General features: G+C 31.2%; 1 protein-coding gene and 1 long non-coding RNA gene across 3 annotated transcripts in view; one reads left to right on the plus strand and one right to left on the minus strand.

Annotated features, from left to right (window-relative positions):
- Nucleotides 1-22,479, minus strand: part of LOC115878913 (teneurin-a-like) — a 173,942-nt gene that overhangs the window by 112,470 nt on the left and 38,993 nt on the right. The window lies entirely within an intron of this gene.
- On the plus strand, nucleotides 11,336-12,330 carry LOC115878869. Of its 2 annotated transcripts, none has more exons than XR_004049619.1 (4): nucleotides 11,336-11,365; nucleotides 11,580-11,834; nucleotides 11,887-12,107; nucleotides 12,171-12,330. It is a non-coding gene; the product is annotated as an uncharacterized LOC115878869 (long non-coding RNA). The 2 variants fall into 2 exon arrangements; XR_004049620.1 differs by having other exon boundaries at nucleotides 11,348-11,369.

Consider the following 22,479-nt stretch of genomic DNA (forward strand, 5'->3'; position numbering starts at 1 on the left):
GGAGTTTTGGATTGGCCCAAGTTAACTTGTATTTGTATTTTGCTGGCAAGTCGGTGTTCTTTTGCTTTTGTCCTCCAGAATGTTGATTGGAAGAAAGAACAGTTGCCTTTGTTTATTATTGAGCCCTCGGAAGTAATTCGAGGTGGGTTTATTTTGTTTATTAGACCTTGTTTGGTTTTAAGCGATAGTATCGTGTTTTCAGGGTTCTGTGAACGGATGTGCAAGGTACGGACATTATCCTATGTACAAGAATGATTCCTATGGACAGGTGTCTTATGGACGGATGTTCTATGTAGGGGCGTAGTTCCCATGTACGGATAGTTTATCCTATGCTTAGATTGCCTCAGTATGGATGTAGCGTAAGCCCCATGCTGCTTTGCTCCTGTCTTTAAGGCTAGTCGATAGTTACAGCTGTATTGGTTCATGGTGTTCTCATTCTGGTCCCTTTCATCGTATTGGCCAACAGTAATGCCGAGAGAGAGAGTGCAGAGATACAAGTCCCACCTCAGGCTGCTACTGTTTGAAGCAGGATTGCCTAAAGATTAAACAGCTAAGTTTCGATTTAAGTTCTGGTTTTTATATTTATAAATCGTTTTTAAGTTATTTAAGATTTAGTTTTAAAGCGAATATTTTTCTTGATTTTAACCAGTAGCTTATGACTTTAAACGTCAAGCGATGTGAAACAATATATCTGGCCATATCATACTGGTACAATTTAAAAAAAAATCAGTATGGATCGCCATTTAGAAGCCAACTTTGCGCCACTTCTTTCGATTACGCGGTACATGGTTAATAATGTCCAGTATTAATACAGGGTCGACAGAGGCGTCGGGATATGTTTACGTGCAAACCTAAAGTATGTATGATAATGTATTTCAGGAAAATATTTTAACTTCTTAGGGTGGCCCAAAAAAGTGTGAGTGAATCGGGATGATTTTTTTTTATTAGAACACACCTTGTATATTATGGCATAATCCTAAGATATCAGTTAATATATTTCGATAATTTCAGAGATATTAATAAATAAATAAAAAGTATATATTTTTATGATTTTACTAATATTTATTCAAGATCATGTTCTTGTCAATTTCACACATATCTTATTTTTTATCTCGAAAAGTATAAGAGGTATAGGTTAGTATACTATAAAAACTATGAGATATGAATCTAGTTTCCAAAAATGCAGAAATATACTGGGTGTTTCATTTAAAATAACAAAAATGCTACCACTTTGTGTTAAGAGTCCATTTCACTAGTATTACTTTTTTTCTGTAAAACTGGCTAGGTTTTACAAAACTGGTTGGCTTAGCTAGTAAAAAAAACAAATGGAGAAGAAAATTAAAGGTAAAGGAATATACTATATCCGTATTCGAGCACATTTTTATACAAATTTTTTATTTTTAAGATTTTGATGGTCAAACAGCAACAAAATATTCCTTATGTTTGAACTAAATTTTCTCGAAAATAATGGCATCATTTAAAATACCGTTAGAATACGGAAATAGACTAAAGTTTTGTGATTACATTGATATATAATTTATATGGTTTTGTAACAAATTGCTCGCTATTTTATGGCAAATGCTGAAGCTCTGCAAACCTTAATCAAGCCTCAATCAAAACACGTATGTTTGGAATTATGGGTGTGGCTTAACACGACAGAATCGGGCTAAGCCTTAGGCAGATTTTTGAAATATAATATATATTTTCTTCGGCCACACACCCACTTTACCCGACCCTTGAGAGCGACCCGAAAGTACAGCGTAATAGATTCTTAAGATGCGTTATTTTAGATAGGTGGAGCAGGGGTGAAACTCTAACTAAATAGCGATCGGTAGCGATGAAGAATACTGTTACTTACTATTTTTCAACGTTTCTACAGCCAAGGACAGTATTTTTCATCGCTACCAATCGCTGTTTAGTTAAAGATTGCCACCCCAGGTGCCTTACGTCTTAATCCAAATTTTGGAAAGGATCCTATGACCGGTTCTTCTTAAACGTCTAACGTGCCATCGCCGTGAATCACTCTATATAGATCATTACAAATTATGTTTAGAAGTTCACGTAGAATCCGAAAAACGTAGAATCCGATAGGAATTGGGGGGAAGCCATATCCGTTTAAAACAAAAGTGCCTGGCTATGGTAAGTATTTTAAAGAGAAAGTATGCTTCGAAATATGTTTCAACTAAAATATTTAGATTTTTATGAAAAAATAAATCTTAAAATAAAATTATTCAGCCGGTTTCTGAAAATCTCTGTATACCCCCATACATTTCAATGATATTAATAGATGCTAAATGTTGAATAATAAAATAACAAACAAAAATGGACAATCAAAATTATCAATCAAGCAAAAAATCACAAAAGTGGCATCCAAAAATGAAACATAATAACATTATTACACAAATGGCAGTTAATACGAATAAAATTTCGCATTGCCTCTCATATTTATTGTCATTCAAATAAATTACGTAGCCATTTTCTATTAAAAATTTTACTCTAAAAATCGAATTATCCTACATCGAGCTGAAAATTGAATTTTCTCCTTAATTACCTTTATTTTGAGGTGCGATTCAAAATTGACGTTTGATTGCATTCACTTGGTATGCTAATTTTCTGTTATAATAGAATTATTCAAGGTTTAATTATTAAGCGATATTTGCCGAATAAATGGATTTAGTTAACTACAAAGAGATATAAATTTTGCGAATTATTATATGGCGTCTAAATATACAAGGTGAGTCTTAAATAAGTGCAAATATTTTTATGGGTGGTATATTGCGACCTCACGAAAACGTTTATAAGTTTTTTTTTTCAAAAAAAATGTTAAAAATTATGCATTTTCCTTTAAATGTTTCCTGTATATTTTAGAAAACTTTTTAGAACTGCCTGTTCACCGCAAATTTTCCTACGGCATAATTTCTCTGATATTACCATGGTTTTGCAAAAAGAAAGGGAAAGGGATGCAAATACAGAAAAAAATCGATAACTCCCACATTTTTTAAAAATAAATCAATTTAAAAAAAAACAAACTTAAATATCTCGTTTATTTTGGACTTATTTGAAAAAACGATAAAGAGAAAATATGTTTCTTTTATCGAGATCTACCAGCCCTGAAAATATTTGCACATATTTTAGATTCACCCTGTATATAATGAAAAATGTAAAAGCTCTATGTCATTATTAGTTATTTTATTACGTGTTTATATGAATATAATAAATATATAATATTAATAATATGACTGCATTAAAAAAACTTCTACGCTAATTGAAAGCACAAGTAGTTACCCCTTCATTTTTTTTGAATATTTATATTCAAATTAGTTTTCTTTAGTTCCTAGTAATATTACACAGATAACATAGAATGAATAGAATGGAGAGATGAATCCGCCACATAGGTATAAACATTTTTTAATATTACACAGGTCACAGGACAACACGTAAAAATATCCTTTAAGGAATAATCATTCAGAACATCGAAATTAGTGGAGTATATTGTGGTATCAACTAGCATAGAAGTTTGTTTCTCTAATTTCAGTGTAAGAATTCAGAACGCCAAAATTAGTGGTAGTAACTTACAATTACTAGAAAAAGTTACCAAACTTTTTTCACTAATTTTTAAGTATTTCTGTATTTCATTCTTCAGGCATTTTCGAGTATTGTCATTTTGACCTTCGATTATTATTCTTCAAGAGAAATTGTGCTTGTAAATGAAAAGTTTATTGTTTTATAAACTAATTCTTAGGCTTTCCCTATGGATGCAACAGACTACTGCAAGCTGTGAGTATATTCTATTAATTTTAATTGCTTTTTTAGATATAAAAGTAAGAAATGTAAAAGTAGTAAACTAAAAAGTCTAAAGTATAATTAAAACTACTAATTTATTCTACTAATTTCGAGGTTCTGAAGGAAGCTTAATACACACTAATTTCTTATAGTGAAAATTTGATTTAATAGAGTCGAACCCATTATGATTTTCTCTTATAATTTCTATATGAGTTTTCACGTTTATGATCATATTTCGGTAATGCTCTTGGTGAAAATAACTTATAACCACGGCACATAAAACAATCGGCACGACAACTCTACTCAGATTCCATTGTTTAACATTTCTATAAAATTTGACCTTGACGGCGCCATTATCGTTTCCAAGTCAGGGCCGGATTAAAACGTATCAAAAAATTTCTCAGAAAATAAACTATTGATAGACAGGGTCGTATTAAAAAAACACTGTAATTGACTGAAACTGTATTTTATTTACACAATACTTTGGTCCAAAGAAATGAATCGTTAACCGCGCATACTTCTCGAAAACTAAAAACGAAAAAATCAGTTAAATATTTCACTGTAGAGAATAGACAATTAAAATTAAAAAACATGCCAGGAGTTACAAATAAAAATTAAAGAAATACCAATAAAATATTTATTGAACAATATAAAGAGGCTACGTACAAATTATGCCCATCAATGGGCGTAGCAAATTTTATTAATATTCAAATTTCACAAATTAACAAATCCAAAATTTTTACACAATCTGTACCTTTTGTGGCCCTTATTTATATCTTCAATCAAGTCTTCTCTACTAGCTGCAATTGCCCATGTTCTTGCCCTAAAAATGTATTTTTAACTTATTTTCAATATACTCATCGTATTTGCTTTTATAATTATATTTAAATTAATAATATAATGATTTTTAAATTTAATTTTTAATGTCTAGATACATTAAATTTTACTAAATATTTAACATTAAATCTTACTAATATTAAAGTTTCTTAAGATTTTTAATTAGATCTTCCTATTTAGCTGAACGTCCTAATATGTATACTACTCTTTTTTTCACAACTAAAATATGTTAAAATAATTAATCACATAATTATATACATACCTAATAAGATCTCTAGGAAACAGAAAGACACTTTTATTGAACAACAAAAATAAAACTACTTAGTCAAATTATATTACATAAGAAACGAAAATAAAACTAGAAAAACCAAATATATCACATAATAAACAAAAATAAAACAACAAAAACAAAATATATCACTCAAGAAAAAATCAAAATAAATTAAGCCGCACGCTACTGACTCGAATCTGCCGTAACTGTGTGTTGTCGCTAAAAAAACTACGTTAGGGTACGAACATAGTGGAGGCAGGTTTCTGCTTACCGGCAACCAGCGCCGTGTCAGGGTACCTATTCTTGATCACTCGCATCTTCAAATATCGCTCACATCTCGCATCTCCGAAACAGCCATATCAATACACGTGATGCGTATCTTTGTGTATATGCATCACGTGTATTGTTATATGGCTTTTTCGGAGATGCGAGCAGGGTTCGGAAGTAGTTAATTAAGAGGAAATTTACCTGATTAACTAACCTAACCTAACCTAACCATATTCAAACCCCGCGCCCGCGACGCCGCGCCGGCGCCCGCATAGGGGTATTTGATCTATAAACCTGGCCAAAAGTGATCTTTTTTATTTTCATTTTTTATCTTAACTGAATACAAATCTATAAATACTAAATGTAAGCACGTTTATTAGTTTTTTTAAGTCGTAAGTTTACTATCAAATAAATAATATATTTCAATTATAAGTATGAATTATCTTGAGTGTATTCTGAATATTTCTAAGTTTATAAAATAGTGGAATTGTTTGTAGTGCTTTTTTTGCAAATTGTTTATAATAACTGTCATGATGGATACAGAGCCAGCTGGCAAGTCCTGTTTTATGCCATATTTTTATTTTGAAACGTTTCCTTCTATTCTATTTCTTTATAATGTTTTATATTTAAAAAATCAGAGGCATTTTTATAAGGTGTAAGACTATTCGGCAATATTCCGCGTGGAAATTAGTATCCGTGCTTAAAGTCTCCAGCTTTGGAATATGTACAAAAATCTTGCCAATATTTGCCACTGCCAAAAAAAAACATTGATTTAAATAGATTCTTAAAGGAAATAGTCTTTACACTATAACACCCATCCTCGCTCAAATATCGTCTATAATATACAACTTACTTTCTTGCTCTAGCATCCTCATCCAATTGCATGGTTTTGCACAGAATGGCCCTATTTGATCGGTGGAAAGGGCTTCAGAGTAGAAGAAAAATTATAGTGTAGAAAAAACAAAATGGGGTTCCATATTAGCACCCTCTCCTCTAATAATTAATATTACTAGCAAAAAAGCAAAAAAATCATAAAACATGATTTTGGCCAACTTTTAGTTCTTAATACCCTCTGTGCGCCGTCGGCGCGTGCAAAAACAGAAATAAATAAATTTTCGTTCCGGTAAAAGCGAGAACGCCGAAGAACGCTGGTTGACGGCGCCTACCTGCTTTCACTGTGAACTAGCCGATTTGATAACACGCTATGTTATATTTGATAACACGCGCGAGGCGGCGCGGCGCTACTATGTACCCATATACACGGTGTCCCAGAAATAAGTGCAAATATTTTAACTTAACTGGTAGCATAGTTCAACCCCAGAAACACGCCTATGAGGTTTTTTCGCGAAATTTTTTTTTTGAAAATTCGGAATTTTTGGAAAAAATTTTTGGATTTTTTTTTAGTTTTTATTTAAAAAAATAACTTCTTGATAATATGGCAACATAGGTAGTAGATTAAATTTACAAGAAAGAAAATCCAGAAAAGATCCAGTGGTTCTCAAAATTTTAGCAAAAAATCATCTTTTTTTTGGAAATTTTCACTTATAATATCACAAGAGCTTAAATTATTTTCGGAAATTTTTTTGAGGGCACGAATATTTTGAAAATTATCCCGAGTCGAAGACGAGGGATAATTTTCCTAAAATATTCGTGCCCGAAAGAAAATTTCCAGGAATAATTTAAGCTTGCGTGGTATTCGGTAAGAAAAATTCACACCTAAATTTGAAAAAAAATATTAATCCAACATGACTTTTAAAATAATTTCAATTTGTTAATAATATTAACAAATATTATTATATTTTTTAATTAGTTACATCAAATGCTAAAACTCAAATGGGTAATATTTCAATATATAGACATTGTAGTTCATTCACATTATGATTGTAGATCTTATGTTTACCTTTTCAACTGTCAAAAAATTTCTACTAAAGTTTCGTGGCGCCTCGAAAAAATTTCCGGAAATTTTTTCAGTTGCCATGGTAACTAGTCAACATTAAAGCATGTTATTGGTTGAAAAGTAGAGGTGTGAAATTTTCAAAGTAAAATAACTTGCTTGCTCCACTAAGTGTGCGAACACAGTGCAAGCAGGTTTGCCGCTTACCGGTAGTCGGCGCCAATCTGGGTACCTATTCTTGACATCGTTCGCAACTTTGCGTATACGCATCACGTGTATTGTTATAAACAGGGTATCCCAGAAATAAGTGCAAGTATTTTAAGGGGTAGTAGATCTCGATAAAAGAAACATATTTTCTCTTTATCGTTTTTCAAATAAGTCCAAAATAACAGAGTTATTTTACTTTGAAAATTTCCAAAAAAAAGATGATTTTTTGCTAAAATTTTGAGAACCACTGGATCTTTTCTGGATTTTCTTTCTTGTAAATTTAATCTACTACCTATGTTGCCATATTATCAAGAAATTATTTTTTTTTAAATAAAAACTAAAAAAAAATCCAAAAAAATTTTCCAAAAATTCCGAATTTTCAAAAAAAAAATTTCGCGAAAAAACCTCATAGGCGTGTTTCTGGGGTTGAACTATGCTACCAGTTAAGTTAAAATATTTGCACTTATTTCTGGGACACCGTGTATATGGGTACATAGTAGCGCCGCGCCGCCTCGCGCGTGTTATCAAATATAACATAGCTTGTTATCAAATCGGCTAGTTCACAGTGAAAGCAGGTAGGCGCCGTCAACCAGCGTTCTTCGGCGTTCTCGCTTTTACCGGAACGAAAATTTATTTATTTCTGTTTTTGCACGCGCCGACGGCGCACAGAGGGTATTAAGAACTAAAAGTTGGCCAAAATCATGTTTTATGATTTTTTTGCTTTTTTGCTAGTAATATTAATTATTAGAGGAGGGTGCTAATATGGAACCCCATTTTGTTTTTTCTACACTATAATTTTTCTTCTACTCTGAAGCCCTTTCCACCGATCAAATAGGGCCATTCTGTGCAAAACCATGCAATTGGATGAGGATGCTAGAGCAAGAAAGTAAGTTGTATATTATAGACGATATTTGAGCGAGGATGAGCGAGGATGGGCGATTGCACTTATTTCTGGGATACCCTGTTTATAACAATACACGTGATGGGTATACGCACAGTTGCGAACGATGTCAAGAATAGGTACCCAGATTGGCGACAACTACCGGTAAGCGGCAAACCTGCTTGCTCCACTAAGTGTGCGAACACAGTGCAAGCAGGTTTGCCGCTTACCGGTAGTCGGCGCCAATCTGGGTACCTATTCTTGACATCGTTCGCAACTTTGCGTATACGCATCACGTGTATTGTTATAAACAGGGTATCCCAGAAATAAGTGCAAGTATTTTAAAGGGTGGTAGATCTCGATAAAAGAAACATATTTTCTCTTTATCGTTTTTCAAATAAGTCCAAAATAATGAAGTTATTTTACTTTGAAAATTTCCAAAAAAAATATTTTTTGCTAAAATTTTGAGAACCTTCTTCTCCATGTGCCTTCTCCTCATCGGAGGTTGGCGACCATCAATTGAAATTCCTCCCTGTCTTGAGCCAAACGGATAATTGCACTGGCCTCTCCTATATTAAACCACTGGCGCAAATTCCGCAACCAGGAAAACCGTTTACGCCCGATGCCTCGTCGTCCTTCAATCTTTCCTTCAATGATCAGCTGTAGGAAACTATATTTGTTATTTCGAAAAATATGACCAAAATATGCTGCTTTCCGTCGTTTTATTGTAGTCAATATTTCTTGGTCTTTACACATTCTTTCCAATACTTCGAGATTTGTTTGAGAACCACTGGATCTTTTCTGGATTTTCTTTCTTGTAAATTTAATCTACTACCTATGTTGCGATATTATCAAGAAATTATTATTTTTAAATAAAAACTAAAAAAAAATTGCAAAAAAATTCCAAAAATATTTTCAAAAAATTCCGAATTTTCAAAAAAATGAACTATACTACCAGTAAGTTAAAATACTTGCACTTATTTCTGGGACACCCTGTATATGGTTACATAGTAGCGCCGCGCCGCGCCGCCTCGCGCTTATAACCTTGAAAAATTAAAGCGTGTTATCAAATCGGCTAGTTCACAGTGAAAGCAGGCAGGCACCGTCAACCAGCGTTCATCGGCGTTCTCGCTTTTACCGGAACGAAAATTTATTTATTTCTGCTTTTGCACGCGCCGACGGCGCACAGGGGGTATTAAGAACTAAAAGTTGGCCAAAATTATGTTTTATGATTTTTTTGCTTTTTTGCTAGTAATATTAATTATTAATTAGAGGAGAGGTTGCTAATATGGAACCCCATTTTGTTTTTCCTACACAATATTTTTTCCTCTACTCTGAAACCCTTTCCACCGATCAAATAGGGCCATTCTGTGCAAAACCAAGCAATTGGATGAGGATGCTAGAACAAGAAATAATTTGTATATTATAGACGATATTTGAGCGAGGATGGGTGTTAATAGGGTAAAGACTATTTCCTTTAAGAATCTATTTAAATTAATGTTTTTTTTTGGCAGTGGCAAATATTGGCAAGATTTTTGTGCATATTCCAATGCTGGAGACTTTCAGCATTGAATGGATACTAATTTCCATGCGGAATATTGCCGAATAGTCTTACACCTTATAAAAATGCCACTCATTTTTTAAATATAAAACATTATAAAAAAATAGAATAGAAGGAAACGTTTCAAAATAAAAATATGGCATAAAACAGAATAGAGCCAACAAACAAAGCTGGCTCTGTATCCATCATGACAGTTATTATGAACAATTTGCAAAAAAAAGCACTACAAACAATTCCAGTATTTTTATAATCTTAGAAATATTCAGAATACACTCAAGATAATTCATACTTTTAACTGAAATATATTATTTATTTGATAGTCAACTTACGACTTAAAAAAGCTAATAACTAATAAACGTGCTTACATTTAGTATTTATAGATTTGTGTTCAGTTAAGATAAAAAATGAAAATAAAAAAATATCACTTTTGGCCAGGTTTATAGACCAAATACACCTATGTGCGGCCCCGGCGAGGCGGGCGCGGCGTTTGAATATGGTTTGGTTAGGTTAGGTTAGTTAATCAGGTAAATTTCCTCTTAATTATCTACTTCCGAATCCTTCTCGCATCTCCGAAATAGCCATATACAATACACGTGATGCATATACGCAAAGTTACGCATCTGTGTATTGTTATATGGCTTTTTAGGAGATGCGAGATGCGAGCGATATTTGAAGATGCGAGTGGTCAAGAATAGGTCCCCAGAGACGGCGCTGGTTGCCGAAAAGCAGAAACCTGCCTCCACTATGTTCGTACCCTTACTTTCTGTTGATGGAAACGCAAATGGCGGCGTGCGCGAGGATATGCACGTAGCGAGGTGGCGGTATTCGTCCTAAAAGTCAAAATTCCTACAAACCGAATATCACTTCGGGCATGTTCGGTTGTCCTAAAAATTCCTATTTAAAGAATTTTGTCCTGGCTAACGTATTAAATCTGTCAACGTCGCATACTATCCAATCTTGTTTTGTTTTTGAATTTGACAAGATTAACCTCAGAAAAAGTTTAAAAATTATAATTTTTAGGAACATTGACGAATAATGTAATAGAACCTGATATAAAATAATCCGGAAATATTTACAAATAAAGCATAAACAAAATGAAAGTGATAGCAACGCGATTACCTTTGATAATGTGTTTTTTATATAAGAATACGTCTACATACGTTGAAATCTCAGGTGTGTATCTAGATAATATGTATTCAAACAAAAGCTGTAAAACGACTAACAATTTTTAGAAAATATTAAGCTATCCACAAATTCCTGAAAATAAATTAGCCTTGATTTGCAGAAAAAGTGTTCTTAATTATTTTTCCCACATGATGTCCTTTCAGGTTCCAGGTATGTGATATTGTTTTAATTGCAAGATCTATATGTAGCTTACAAAAATTCATTCTTCAGGAAACAGCACGGGCATGTATTAGGCATAATAAGTAATTATAAAAATATAGCAAAAATGAGATGGTTTAAAAGAGTGAAAATTTTAAGGTTAAGAAATCTAAAACTCAAAGGAAATCTGAAGTATTTTATTATGAATCTATTCAGTATAACATTGTGGTATTTTACGAAATGTATTTCTTTTAAATTACAGCTATACGCATAATACAAAAAACAATTTATCATCTTTAAAACTATAAGGCATAGCCATAGGATATATGATATATGAGATAGGTAGGTATGTACCATGTGGTAGGTACAATATGATCGAAAAAAAAAACGGCGTCAGTGATGGCTATGAAATGAAGATCGGTGTCTTTTATATGTAAAATTATATAGGGAATGTCAAGGATCGTCATTTCCAAGCCAACTGGACGCCGTTTTTTCGATTATATGAGATATAAGTGTCAGCCTTGCTAGACCACAGACCTTTATATTATACTTCTAGCACAAGGACATATCGGCAAGCCTTAGGTTGGTGTTTACGTGTGTAGGTGTGAATCACTATGGTGATCTGGTCGGAGATAGAAAAATATAAAATATTTATTACATAACCACACTTAATCTGATGATTTCCTATGCATTCAATACCAAGATCAATACATCTTATTGTAATAAGCATATTGGCCATACTCTTCATATACATGAAAATCATATCAATCGTGTATCACATAGCACATTTAAGAGGACTGATCCTATAAAGGTATTTATTTTTGTTTTCTATTTATAACCTCGTTAACTCATTTATTTTGTAGATTTATTGAATATTAAGCTCTAGGATAAAAAAAACCTGCTTAGACAGAACATGGGTATTTTCGAATACTTTATTTAGAAAATCTTGTCAGGACAATGATATAAGATTACAGAAAAATATCTGACGTAGGACAAATGTATAAAGTATTCAGGATACCCTTCGGGAACAATTTAGAATGATGCAGCGTAAACTACAGTAAAGTCTGAACATTAAAGCATAAAGGTAAATAAATTATCCATACATATGTGCAGCAAAGTCGTAATATAATAAATTTATTGTTTTCAGAAACAAAATCCACAACTTATTCTGCCAAATACAAATAGTACACATCTTATTTTACTAAGCGTGTTGACCGTACTCTTCATACACACAAAAATCGGCACCCAAGGCCTGAAATGCCGACTCTAGTATACCTATTCTATGTAATAAATATTTTTTAAGTATATTTATTTGTATTATTATCTTTCTAGATTAAAATATTTTTAATCAGTCTGAGAATCAATCTGAATTTATTTTTAAAAAAGAACGAGTATACCTAAAAGCAAAAATGATTTAAGTTAGTATGTCAAAATAATAAGTTAAGATATTTTTAGAAAACCTGTATTTTAAATTGCAAAAGCTGATAAAATTTCAAATATTTTTCAAACTAAAAAAATGTATCGATCTGAATTAATTTTTCAAATATAACCAGAAAAAAATATCTATCTTAAAGTTGCAGCAATACTCTGTATTAAAAAAACATTTTATTTATTAAAATTACAAAATTACGGTATAAAGTTATAAAAAAGTACTTTATAAAAAAAGATCTCCAAATTGTCAAGAAAATAATAAAAAGGGGAAATTCTGAAATTTACAGAAATTTCTTTTTCACTTTATTCCAATTATGTTAATAAGAGTGAAAGTAAAGACTATGGAGAGCTTATTCGTAGTAAAGTAACTAGTTAATTAGTTATTCTGTGTATAGCAAAGACTACCTGTAACGACCCCTAAAAGTAGTTAATAATAATTTAACATTAATAATGAGGTATTTCTTGCTTGAGTGCCTTGAGACAAAACCGGTAAACAAATAAGAACAAAATATGTGAGCATGTTCATAAAAACCGTAATATGTAAAGTTGATTAAAATAAATACATATAAATACTGTAAAATAAAAAAAAACAGCTGGAAGAGCAGCAATTTTTTTTCAATTGTAGAGTACTGTATGATCGAAAAAAAAACGGTGTCCAGTTAGCTTGTTAATGATTATCGATGACATTCCCCATATAATTTTAAATATAAAATGACAGCAATCATTATTTCATAGCCGACCACTCATTATTTAATAGTGACCATTGTGTATTATTCTTGTTACTAATACTGCACCCAATCACTTTTTTGACAATAATCTATAAAAAACAAAAAGGTAAACAATTTTTTATATTATAAAATAATTTATTTCATTACAGGCCATAGGCACAAACCGTCATTTTTACTCCGAATAGGGCATGCTAATTTTTTCAAACGTCACAAATATTTTTTTAAACAATTTCAAACTTTGCAAATGATATAACAAGATTTAAAAGTAATACCTTGTAACTAATTATACCGTATGATCGAATAAAAACGGCGTCAGCGATGACTATGAAATGACAATCGATGACATTTCCCATATAAATTTACATATAAAATGACAGCGATCTTCATTTGATAGCCATCGCTGAGGCCGTTTTTATTCGATCATACGGTATTTATATCGAGAAACTATGGTTACACTCGTTGAATTTGACACTTTATATCAGTTTAATAATATATTTTCGTACTTTTGTGCTTATGCGTAAAAGTGCTTTATTTTTATGCTTAGGCATTAAAATTACTTTTATTTTATCAATCACGTCGCCAAAATTAATACTTTTGTTGCGTTTGAAAAAAAAATCATTTATTTGTAAGTTTTATAACATATCTAATTAAATTGGGCCGAAAGGAATCAGTTCTGAACACACATCCGTGGTACTGAATCATTCTTAATTTATTTTTAAAAAAGAACATAAATACCTAAAACAAAAATAATTAAAGTTATGTAGATATGTCAAAATAATAAGTAAATTAGATATTTTTAGAAAACCTGTATATTTATTTAATTGGAAAAACTGATGAAATTTCATATATCTTTCAAATTAGAAATTGTATCCTAATTAATTTTTACTCTAATTGCTAAAAAAACGAAAATTACAAAAATTAAGTTATAAAGTGAGTTTAGTTATATAAAAGTTCACCATATTGTCAAGAAAACAATTTATTGCTTTTAAATTAAAAAATTATGTGCAAGTTAGGTTAAACTACAAGTTAAACGATATAGATAATCAAAAAGTTTTTTGATAAAATTTGCTTTTTATGATGTCAGATCATTTCTATGAAAAATACACTAGATAGAATACATTAGATTTTTATTAAAGACGCTGATGGATAACTAAAACATTGACTAATAAACCTTGTCCATTTTAATATAAGAGGTCACGACATATTCCCCTTGGAATCTTTGTGAAGGTGTAAGGGGTGTATAGTGTGTAATAAATTAATCCTTGTTTTATAATAAAAACCATAAAACATTTATTTGTGAGTAAAATAATGCAATGTTGGTTGTATATAAAACGCCTGCCCTCGCCTGTCCTAGGCAACCAAAAATACATATAAAAAAATCTTGTAACTTTACATGAACTTTAGTAATTATGTCAGTAAACTCTTAATTGGGCCTCTAGTCTATTATATTTAATGTACAAATATATTATTAAATTTTAATCATAGATTAAATATTTTAATCTAAGCATTATGTAATAAAACTATTTGTGCCCATTTATCATAAGAGGTCACGAAATATACTCTTGGTAGTACACAAAACAGTGTAAGGGGTGTAAATAAAATGTATAATCATTGATTTTTTATAATAAAAACTATAAAACATTTATTTCTTATTTGTGAGAATAAAAAACAAAACAATGCATAATATAAACTATTTTAGAATTAGGCATAGGCAACCAAATACACAAGAAAAATAATTTAGATAAAACCTTGTAATTATTTATTAAATATGACAATTCCAATAAACTCTTAATTAAGTCTCTAGTCTATTTTTATTTTATATTTGCATAATATAAATACCTTACACTCTTTTTCCGATACAGAAAATTTTGTTAATTGCTTCTGGAAAATGCGACAACCTTACAACGCTGTTTTTAACGTTCGGGACGCGTTCGGGTGGACGACTCTACCCGAACAACTGGTAGGAATTTTGACTAATAGGACCAATGAGGTTATAAGGGGGGGAGGCGACATAAGTTATCGAGAAATTTACCCAGTTACGTCATATTGGTACTGGCAATTCTGACAGTTCAGTTTTTGAGGTTAAGTGCGTTGCTGCGAGTGTTTTTTTTAATTTTCCAAGACTATTTTTGTGTTTTTATTTGAATATTTGGACTTTCCGAACATGTCTTCGTGTGCTGTAAGTAGTTGTTGCAGTCGACAACGTGTAGAGAGGAAGAAATCCACTGAAATTGGTGTTGAATCACAGGTAAGTGTAAACATAATACAGGACCTGATTAAATTATTTTCGTATTTTCCATTTAACTAGTTATGCGTTTATTAATTAAATATTAAGTGTTTCTATATTGACAAAGTGTTTAGTTATTTAATACTTTGTTAGAGGCAATTAAGTAATTAAAACATGCCTCGACTTCTATTCTTTAAAAAAAATTCTTAACAATATCTGTTATTTTTACTACATATACTTTTTTTGACAGGAAAGAGTATTTGGCTAGGCCAAATTTAAAAGTTTTGTTTTAACTACGGTTTATTTTTCTATTTTTACACTAAGATTTTGTACTTAAACATTTATTTACATTCCTTTTTAGCATCTGCTAGCATATACTATGTACAAACTTTATATAGTATAGCTTCAATTTTTAGATAAATATTATAAAATCAACAAAGTAAATTTACTTTTTGCAGATAAAGTCTTAACAACTTATATTTATTGATAAACATTTATTATTTTAATAAAATTTTATATCAGAACATTTTAAATTTAGTACGTAGTATATAAATTTTGCTCTCTTTAGAAAATTTTTATCAAATAAATATTATATTAAATCTGATTTTTAGGTTTCAAAAATCCCATCCGTCGAGAAGCTTGGGTGAAGTTTGTGAACAGGAGAAACTGGCAAGCTACATCAGGTAGTGTTCTATGCTCGAAACATTTTTCTGATAGCTGTTTTGACAGAACATCTCAACAAAATGTTAATTATGGTAAATCAGTAATCATGTTTAATTATTTTCCGCTTTTTTTCTAATTTTTTTTAAAAATGTTAAGGATATTATTGTTAGATACATCAATAAAAACAAGGCAATTAGTTTAAGACATACTAAACTACTAGCAACAAAACAGTGTTATTTAGTGAGCAATAAAATTTAATTTATTTAATGTGTATTATTTTTTTGTGTTTCCTCCTTAAATATACATAGTATATAGTCATTAAAATTTATCTTGTAATTTATATTTTTGAAAAAATTGTAGGTTTTCTAGTTATTTTGATTAATTATTTTTTTATTTAAAAAAGTTGAGGTCGTTATATTGTGTAAAATAAAAATTTTCAAAGAAGTTTCTGTAATCCGGCCCTGCTAATGCCGCCATATTGGTGCTGGCTTAAGCCACGCCTAGTGTTACCATTTTTCGCAAGCACTTTAAATGCTCATAGCGTCTCCCTGTATATAACCTCATTGATTAGGACAGATGTGGTTCTCCCCACGTAGCGTTTCCGCGAGTTAGCCTGCCGATTGATTTATATGCCGTGTTATAACTGTATTGTTATTGTATATATGTTACAGTAAAAGTCGGAAATTCAGTATTGTAAAATTCACTACGAAATGCTAGCAATTAGGCATTGGACCAGTGAATGTAGTAGGTATTTTAAAGAGATTTGTCGACTTTTCCTAATAAGTATAAATACTATAAATAAATAAGTTAATATATATAAATATCCTAATAATGGTGAGAAATAATGTTAGTGGAAGTTAGAACGAATAAATAAAATATTGGATCACCTCAATTAGCGGATCCACATATGTTACAAGCGGATCCACATATCTTAAAATTACAATTTACTTCTTTAGTATATTTATTAAAAATTATAGAAAATAACGATATATTAAAGCCTTCTAAATATTAAAAGAGAAGGAATTTTAAAGTGTACAAAACAATTTTAAAAAAACATTCATAAACATAAGATTACTTATTGGTACAAGATTTTTTTAATAAAGTACTTCATCGTGGACAAAATAAAGTATGCCCGAATTTTCTTCAACTGGAGTTATTCGTTTTTTCAAACCCACTAACTTAAAGCATATCAAAACGATTAATAACTTCATGGTCACGAGGTTCATGACTTCATTATATTGGAATAATGAAAAAAACAAGCACTATTACATTCCTGCGACTGCCTAGTTTATCTTAATTTTTCACAGAAATTTTCTTCCATGGGTAAAATACCGCACAGCACTTTTTACAATGTTAACAAAACAATTATACATAACCACAAAAAACAAAGCGAATTTACGCCATATGTCTGTCAACGTTGCCAACGTTTAGCCCAATTTAATACTACTCTTATATTGCCTAATATTTAACTTATCCTTATTTATCTTTATATTTTACCACATGTGGCAACCGCGCTAACTGAATCTTTCAAACTCACTGCTATCGTCCAGGGAATGCTAGCATTCACTAGTAAAAGTTGATTTCAAAAATAGATGTTGAACTTTTACTGACATAGTCTTAGGCAAATCAGTGAATGTGAGCTTTTACTAGTAATTGTTAACAATCACTGATTTCCAACTTTTATTGTAACATATACGGGGTCACTTTTAAGTATGGAAACTGTCGATTATTAGGTAAAATATAGGAGGTACTGGCAAAAAGTTAAATATAAAAGTTATAGGGTTTATAAATATCTATTAGCGGGTAATAAACTTAAATATACAGGGCCGGTCATAAAGTAGTGACACATCAAAGTTATAGGGTTTATAAATATCTATTAGTGGGTAATAAATGTAAGTAAACAGAGTCGCTCATAAAGTGGTGGCACATCAAAGTTTCATTTGTTTAAATGGAACCCCCTGTAAGAACCCCCAGTTCAGTTGTAGGGTCGGTTATAAAGTTGTGTCACATCAAACTTCCTTTTTTTATCTTTTTAACTATAATGGCAATACACAATGTACATAAATTGAAGAATTGAAATTTTAAACGAAAATTTTGTAATTTCCTTGCTATACTCTCATTTTGTACATCTACAAATGCTAACTTGAGAACTAATGTCAAATATTATTAAGTATCACAATTTCGGAAAGATAGCATCGTTAAATGAAACTGAACATATCGAAATTAATTAAATCAAATTGTTTAAGTGATATTTTCAAAAGTCAATAACTCGGAAACGGTTGCTTTGAGGTACAGGGTTATCATTTTAGTTTGACCCACTTTTAAAAGCTTATAACTTTTTAGTTTGTTGGGTTAAAGCGGTCATTCAGAAAACATGTTGTAGCAGTTTCAGCCAAGTTTTTGCGAGTGTTGTCAAAAATGACAGTAGGTGTCACGTGTCAGATATTTAAAACTAAAAAAAACTTTTTAAATGGGACACTCTTTATATTAGTATCGCATTAGATAGTCCCCTTTGCTCCGAATTCAAAAATGTACCACACATGTGCATTCTTCTTCTTAATTTCGTTCAAGATTCACAAAAGTATGTAAAAACAATTAATTAAAAGAATCAAGATAGTTATAAATGGTTTTGTTTCCTAATTATGTTTGTTAGTTTACCTTATCAATGAAGCGCAACACATTAACGAACAAACAATTTTATTAATACTGACATAACAATAACAATAACTAGCTATAGAATTAAAAACAGTTATAGGTTATTCATTTTCATAATCTATATGCTCTACATGACAACCTTCTTTTTCGATGCATTTTCGAAATATTTTCACAATATGACGTTTATAATTGTGATATATTTTTGAATTCGGAGAAAAGGGGACTATCTAATGCGCTACTAATATAGAGGGTGTCCCATTTAAAAAGTTTTTTTTTTAGTTTTAAAAATCTGACATGTGACACCTACTGTCATTTCTGACAACACTCGCAAAAACTTGGCTGAAACTGCTACAACATGTTTTCTGAATGACTGCTTTAACCCAACAAACAAAAAAGTTATAAGCTTTTAAAAGTGGGTCAAACTAAAATGATAACCCTGTACCTCAAAGCAACCGTTTCCGAGTTATTGACTTTTGAAAATATCACTTAAACAATTTGATTTAATTAATTTCGATATGTTCAGTTTCATTTAACGATGCTATCTTTCCGAAATTGTGATACTTAATAATATTTGACATTAGTTCTCAAGTTAGCATTTGTAGATGTACAAAATGAGAGTATAGCAAGGAAATTACAAAATTTTCGTTTAAAATTTCAATTCTTCAATTTATGTACATTGTGTATTGCCATTATAGCTAAAAAAATAAAAAAAGGAAGTTTGATGTGACACAACTTTATGACCGACCCTACAACTTAACTGGGTGTTCTTACAGGGGGTTCCATTTAAACAAATGCAACTTTGATGTGCCACCACTTTATGAGCGACTCTGTTTACTTACATTTATTACCCACTAATAGATATTTATAAACCCTATAACTTATATATTTAACTTTTTGCAGTACCTCCTATATTTTACCTAATAATCGACAGTTTCCATACATAAAAGTGACCCCGTATATGTTACCTATGTTAACCTTTGGGTTATATTTAAAAAATTAAACTTTGATATGCCACGACTTTATGAACGACCCTGTATACTTAAATTTATTACTCACTAATAGATATTTAAAAACCTTATAACTTTTGTATTCAACTTTTTGCGGTACCTCTTATATTTTACCTAATAATCGACTGTTTCCATACATAAGAGCGACCCTGTATAATTTATTGGATCCGCATTAGTTTTCTGTTGTTTTTTGTTAATCCCATTTTTCTGTAACTATTTTGATTTTTTAATAATAGTATTAAATATTATTCTGCAGATCAAAAAGGGCAGAGTACCTACATAGTTTTAACTAAACACACTATATGTATCTATTAGTCTACTGATTTATTCAATTGAATAAACGTGTTTCCTCGAGGTACTGTCTATCAAGTAACTAAATTAGAAAGCTCTCTATCAGCTCTGCGGGACGCGGAGGAAAGAATAATGGTAATTTGGTTATACGAGAGGGGAAAGTGCCTTATATGACGATTAAATTAATTCAATATAGAGACGACGGAGTTTGTTGACCCTCGACTTAAGGGATATCTTTATTTTTCAGGAGCTGCAAATTTTGTCTCAAAAATTGCACTGTATATAAATATTAATATTCGCTATGTCGACGGATAAAGAAACCCGAACTAGTACATTTTTCCATTTTCCATTATGTATATTAAAACATCATAGCAGGATTCAAAATTTCCAAATAAAATGCATCGTACGAGTAAGTCACAGTAGAGTAAAACTTTTTACATGAAAAATGGGGTATTTGTAAAAAACTTTGACTTACTTTGACTTATTGTTAAACTTGTAGATAGAGAATTTTTATATAAAAATTGTTTAAAAAATGAAATTCGTAAACTCAATTGAAATTAGTACTTCTGGCGTTTCAACGGCAAAAGTAAAACTAGATCACCGCGATTCACTAAAACATTTTAACTTGAACTCTGTGCGCGCCTTTTGCAAACCATGTTTGCATCATCATCAACAAAATAAAATACGAATTCGATACAATACACCAAAACAATACACTTCCGACAATGGACGTATGTCGTGCATGTATTAAGAGTAGGAAGTGATGACTAAATGCAAGACCGAGACTAAGACTGCGTAATCCTCTAGCACCGCCATTTTCACTTGTCCAGCAATAGGGGCAAAGCTGGTTATACATTAGGGTGGTTCGTAAATATCGAATACCTACGAAAAGTTGCCTTTGGTATTGTTGATAAAAAAGTGTTACTACAACTTTTTAATAAAATCACATCTTCCTTAAAAAATGAAAAAATTTTTTTTTTAAAATCGATTTGGAATACCTACCAAAAGTTACCTTTAGTAATGTTGATAAAAAAGTTTAATTAAAATTTTTTGATTAAATCACGTCTTCTGCCCTCTACCGGCTGTTAAAAGTTGAAAAAAAAAAGAATTTCAAACCAAAAATACTTGCCTGTTTGATATCAGCGCATGCAAATGTCAATTGTTTGACCAATGTTCTTGCGAAAAGGAGAAAAGGTACCTAAAAATTAACAGGTTTTTTTGATAGATCAGAGGGGGCTTAGAAAAATGGTTATTGGGAAAATTGACATAATGGAAACCTCAAAGCTGATAGGCCAGCAGAACGGAAAAAGATATGCAACGGAAAGAACTACATCAATCCATCCAACATGAAAACAACATCAATTTATCAAGAAAGCGAAAGTCATCGACAGATATAGAAATTGATCATGAATTGCCTTCCACTTCCTATGATAGTATCAAGAGAACAATCCAGTGTACCCGGTTAGCTACAACCTAACTGGATTCTATATTTTTGGGTCACACAGTTCCCAGTTCTGGATCGGCTCTAAGCATTTGACAAAGTATTGTGAACTTCTTAGAAAGTAATGAATATGACCTAGAAGACCTAGTAGCAGTAGGATGTAACGGAACCGTGGTGAATACAAGAAAAAAAATGGTGCAATTTCTCAATTAGAATTAAAGTTAGGACGCCCTTTACAAAGATTGGTCTGCCAGCTTCACGCTAATGAGTGCTCTTACGCATCTTTTTCAAAAGCTTGACGGTCAAACCCTAGGTCCAAGAGCTTTTGCTTCTGCTACAGGAAATCAAATACAACAGTGCGAACATTTACTACAGGAAATCAAATACAACAGTGCGAAAATATGTCAGTTGTGAACTATAATGGTATCGAATAGTACCGAAGCCCAGGAAAGTTAAGTCATTCTCGATTGCTCACTTTGGCTAATCGCATCTTACGTCTTTATGTTAGTACCGAAAATCCAACATTACAATTAAAGGAACTGTCCAAATTTATTGTCAAGGTTTATGCTCCTTTATGCTTTCAAATTAAATGCAACTCTTCATGTGTAAATGGTGCCAAACATCTTTTAGAAACAATAAAACGTAACCGATATCTAGAGCAAGATTTCAAAAGTGTTATAGACCCTGTAAGGCAAAGAAATGCCTATTTTGTCCATCTCGTAAATCTTCTGATATGTATGCTCTCATCTTGGTCTTGCAGATTAAATGCTAGTCTTGGTTTTGATCAAGACTAAGATTTTTGTGCAAGACCTTGAGTGAATTAAATTTTACTTTGCTCTTTAACTCCATATGTTCGAATCCAACTGTAATGATCATCAAGAATATTAGATTTCCATCAAACTTCTACAGTAATAAAATTTTAGTCCGTAAATACAAGTTTTCAATTCAAAGCTCTTGTGTATACGAAAACTGTTAACATAAAATAACTCAATGCAGTAATTTTCTCTGCGTGG

The sequence above is a fragment of the Sitophilus oryzae genome, unplaced genomic scaffold, assembly GCF_002938485.1.
Source record: "Sitophilus oryzae breed Bouriz unplaced genomic scaffold, Soryzae_2.0 scaffold_1536_pilon_pilon, whole genome shotgun sequence".
Classification (NCBI taxonomy): Eukaryota; Metazoa; Arthropoda; class Insecta; order Coleoptera; family Curculionidae; genus Sitophilus; species Sitophilus oryzae.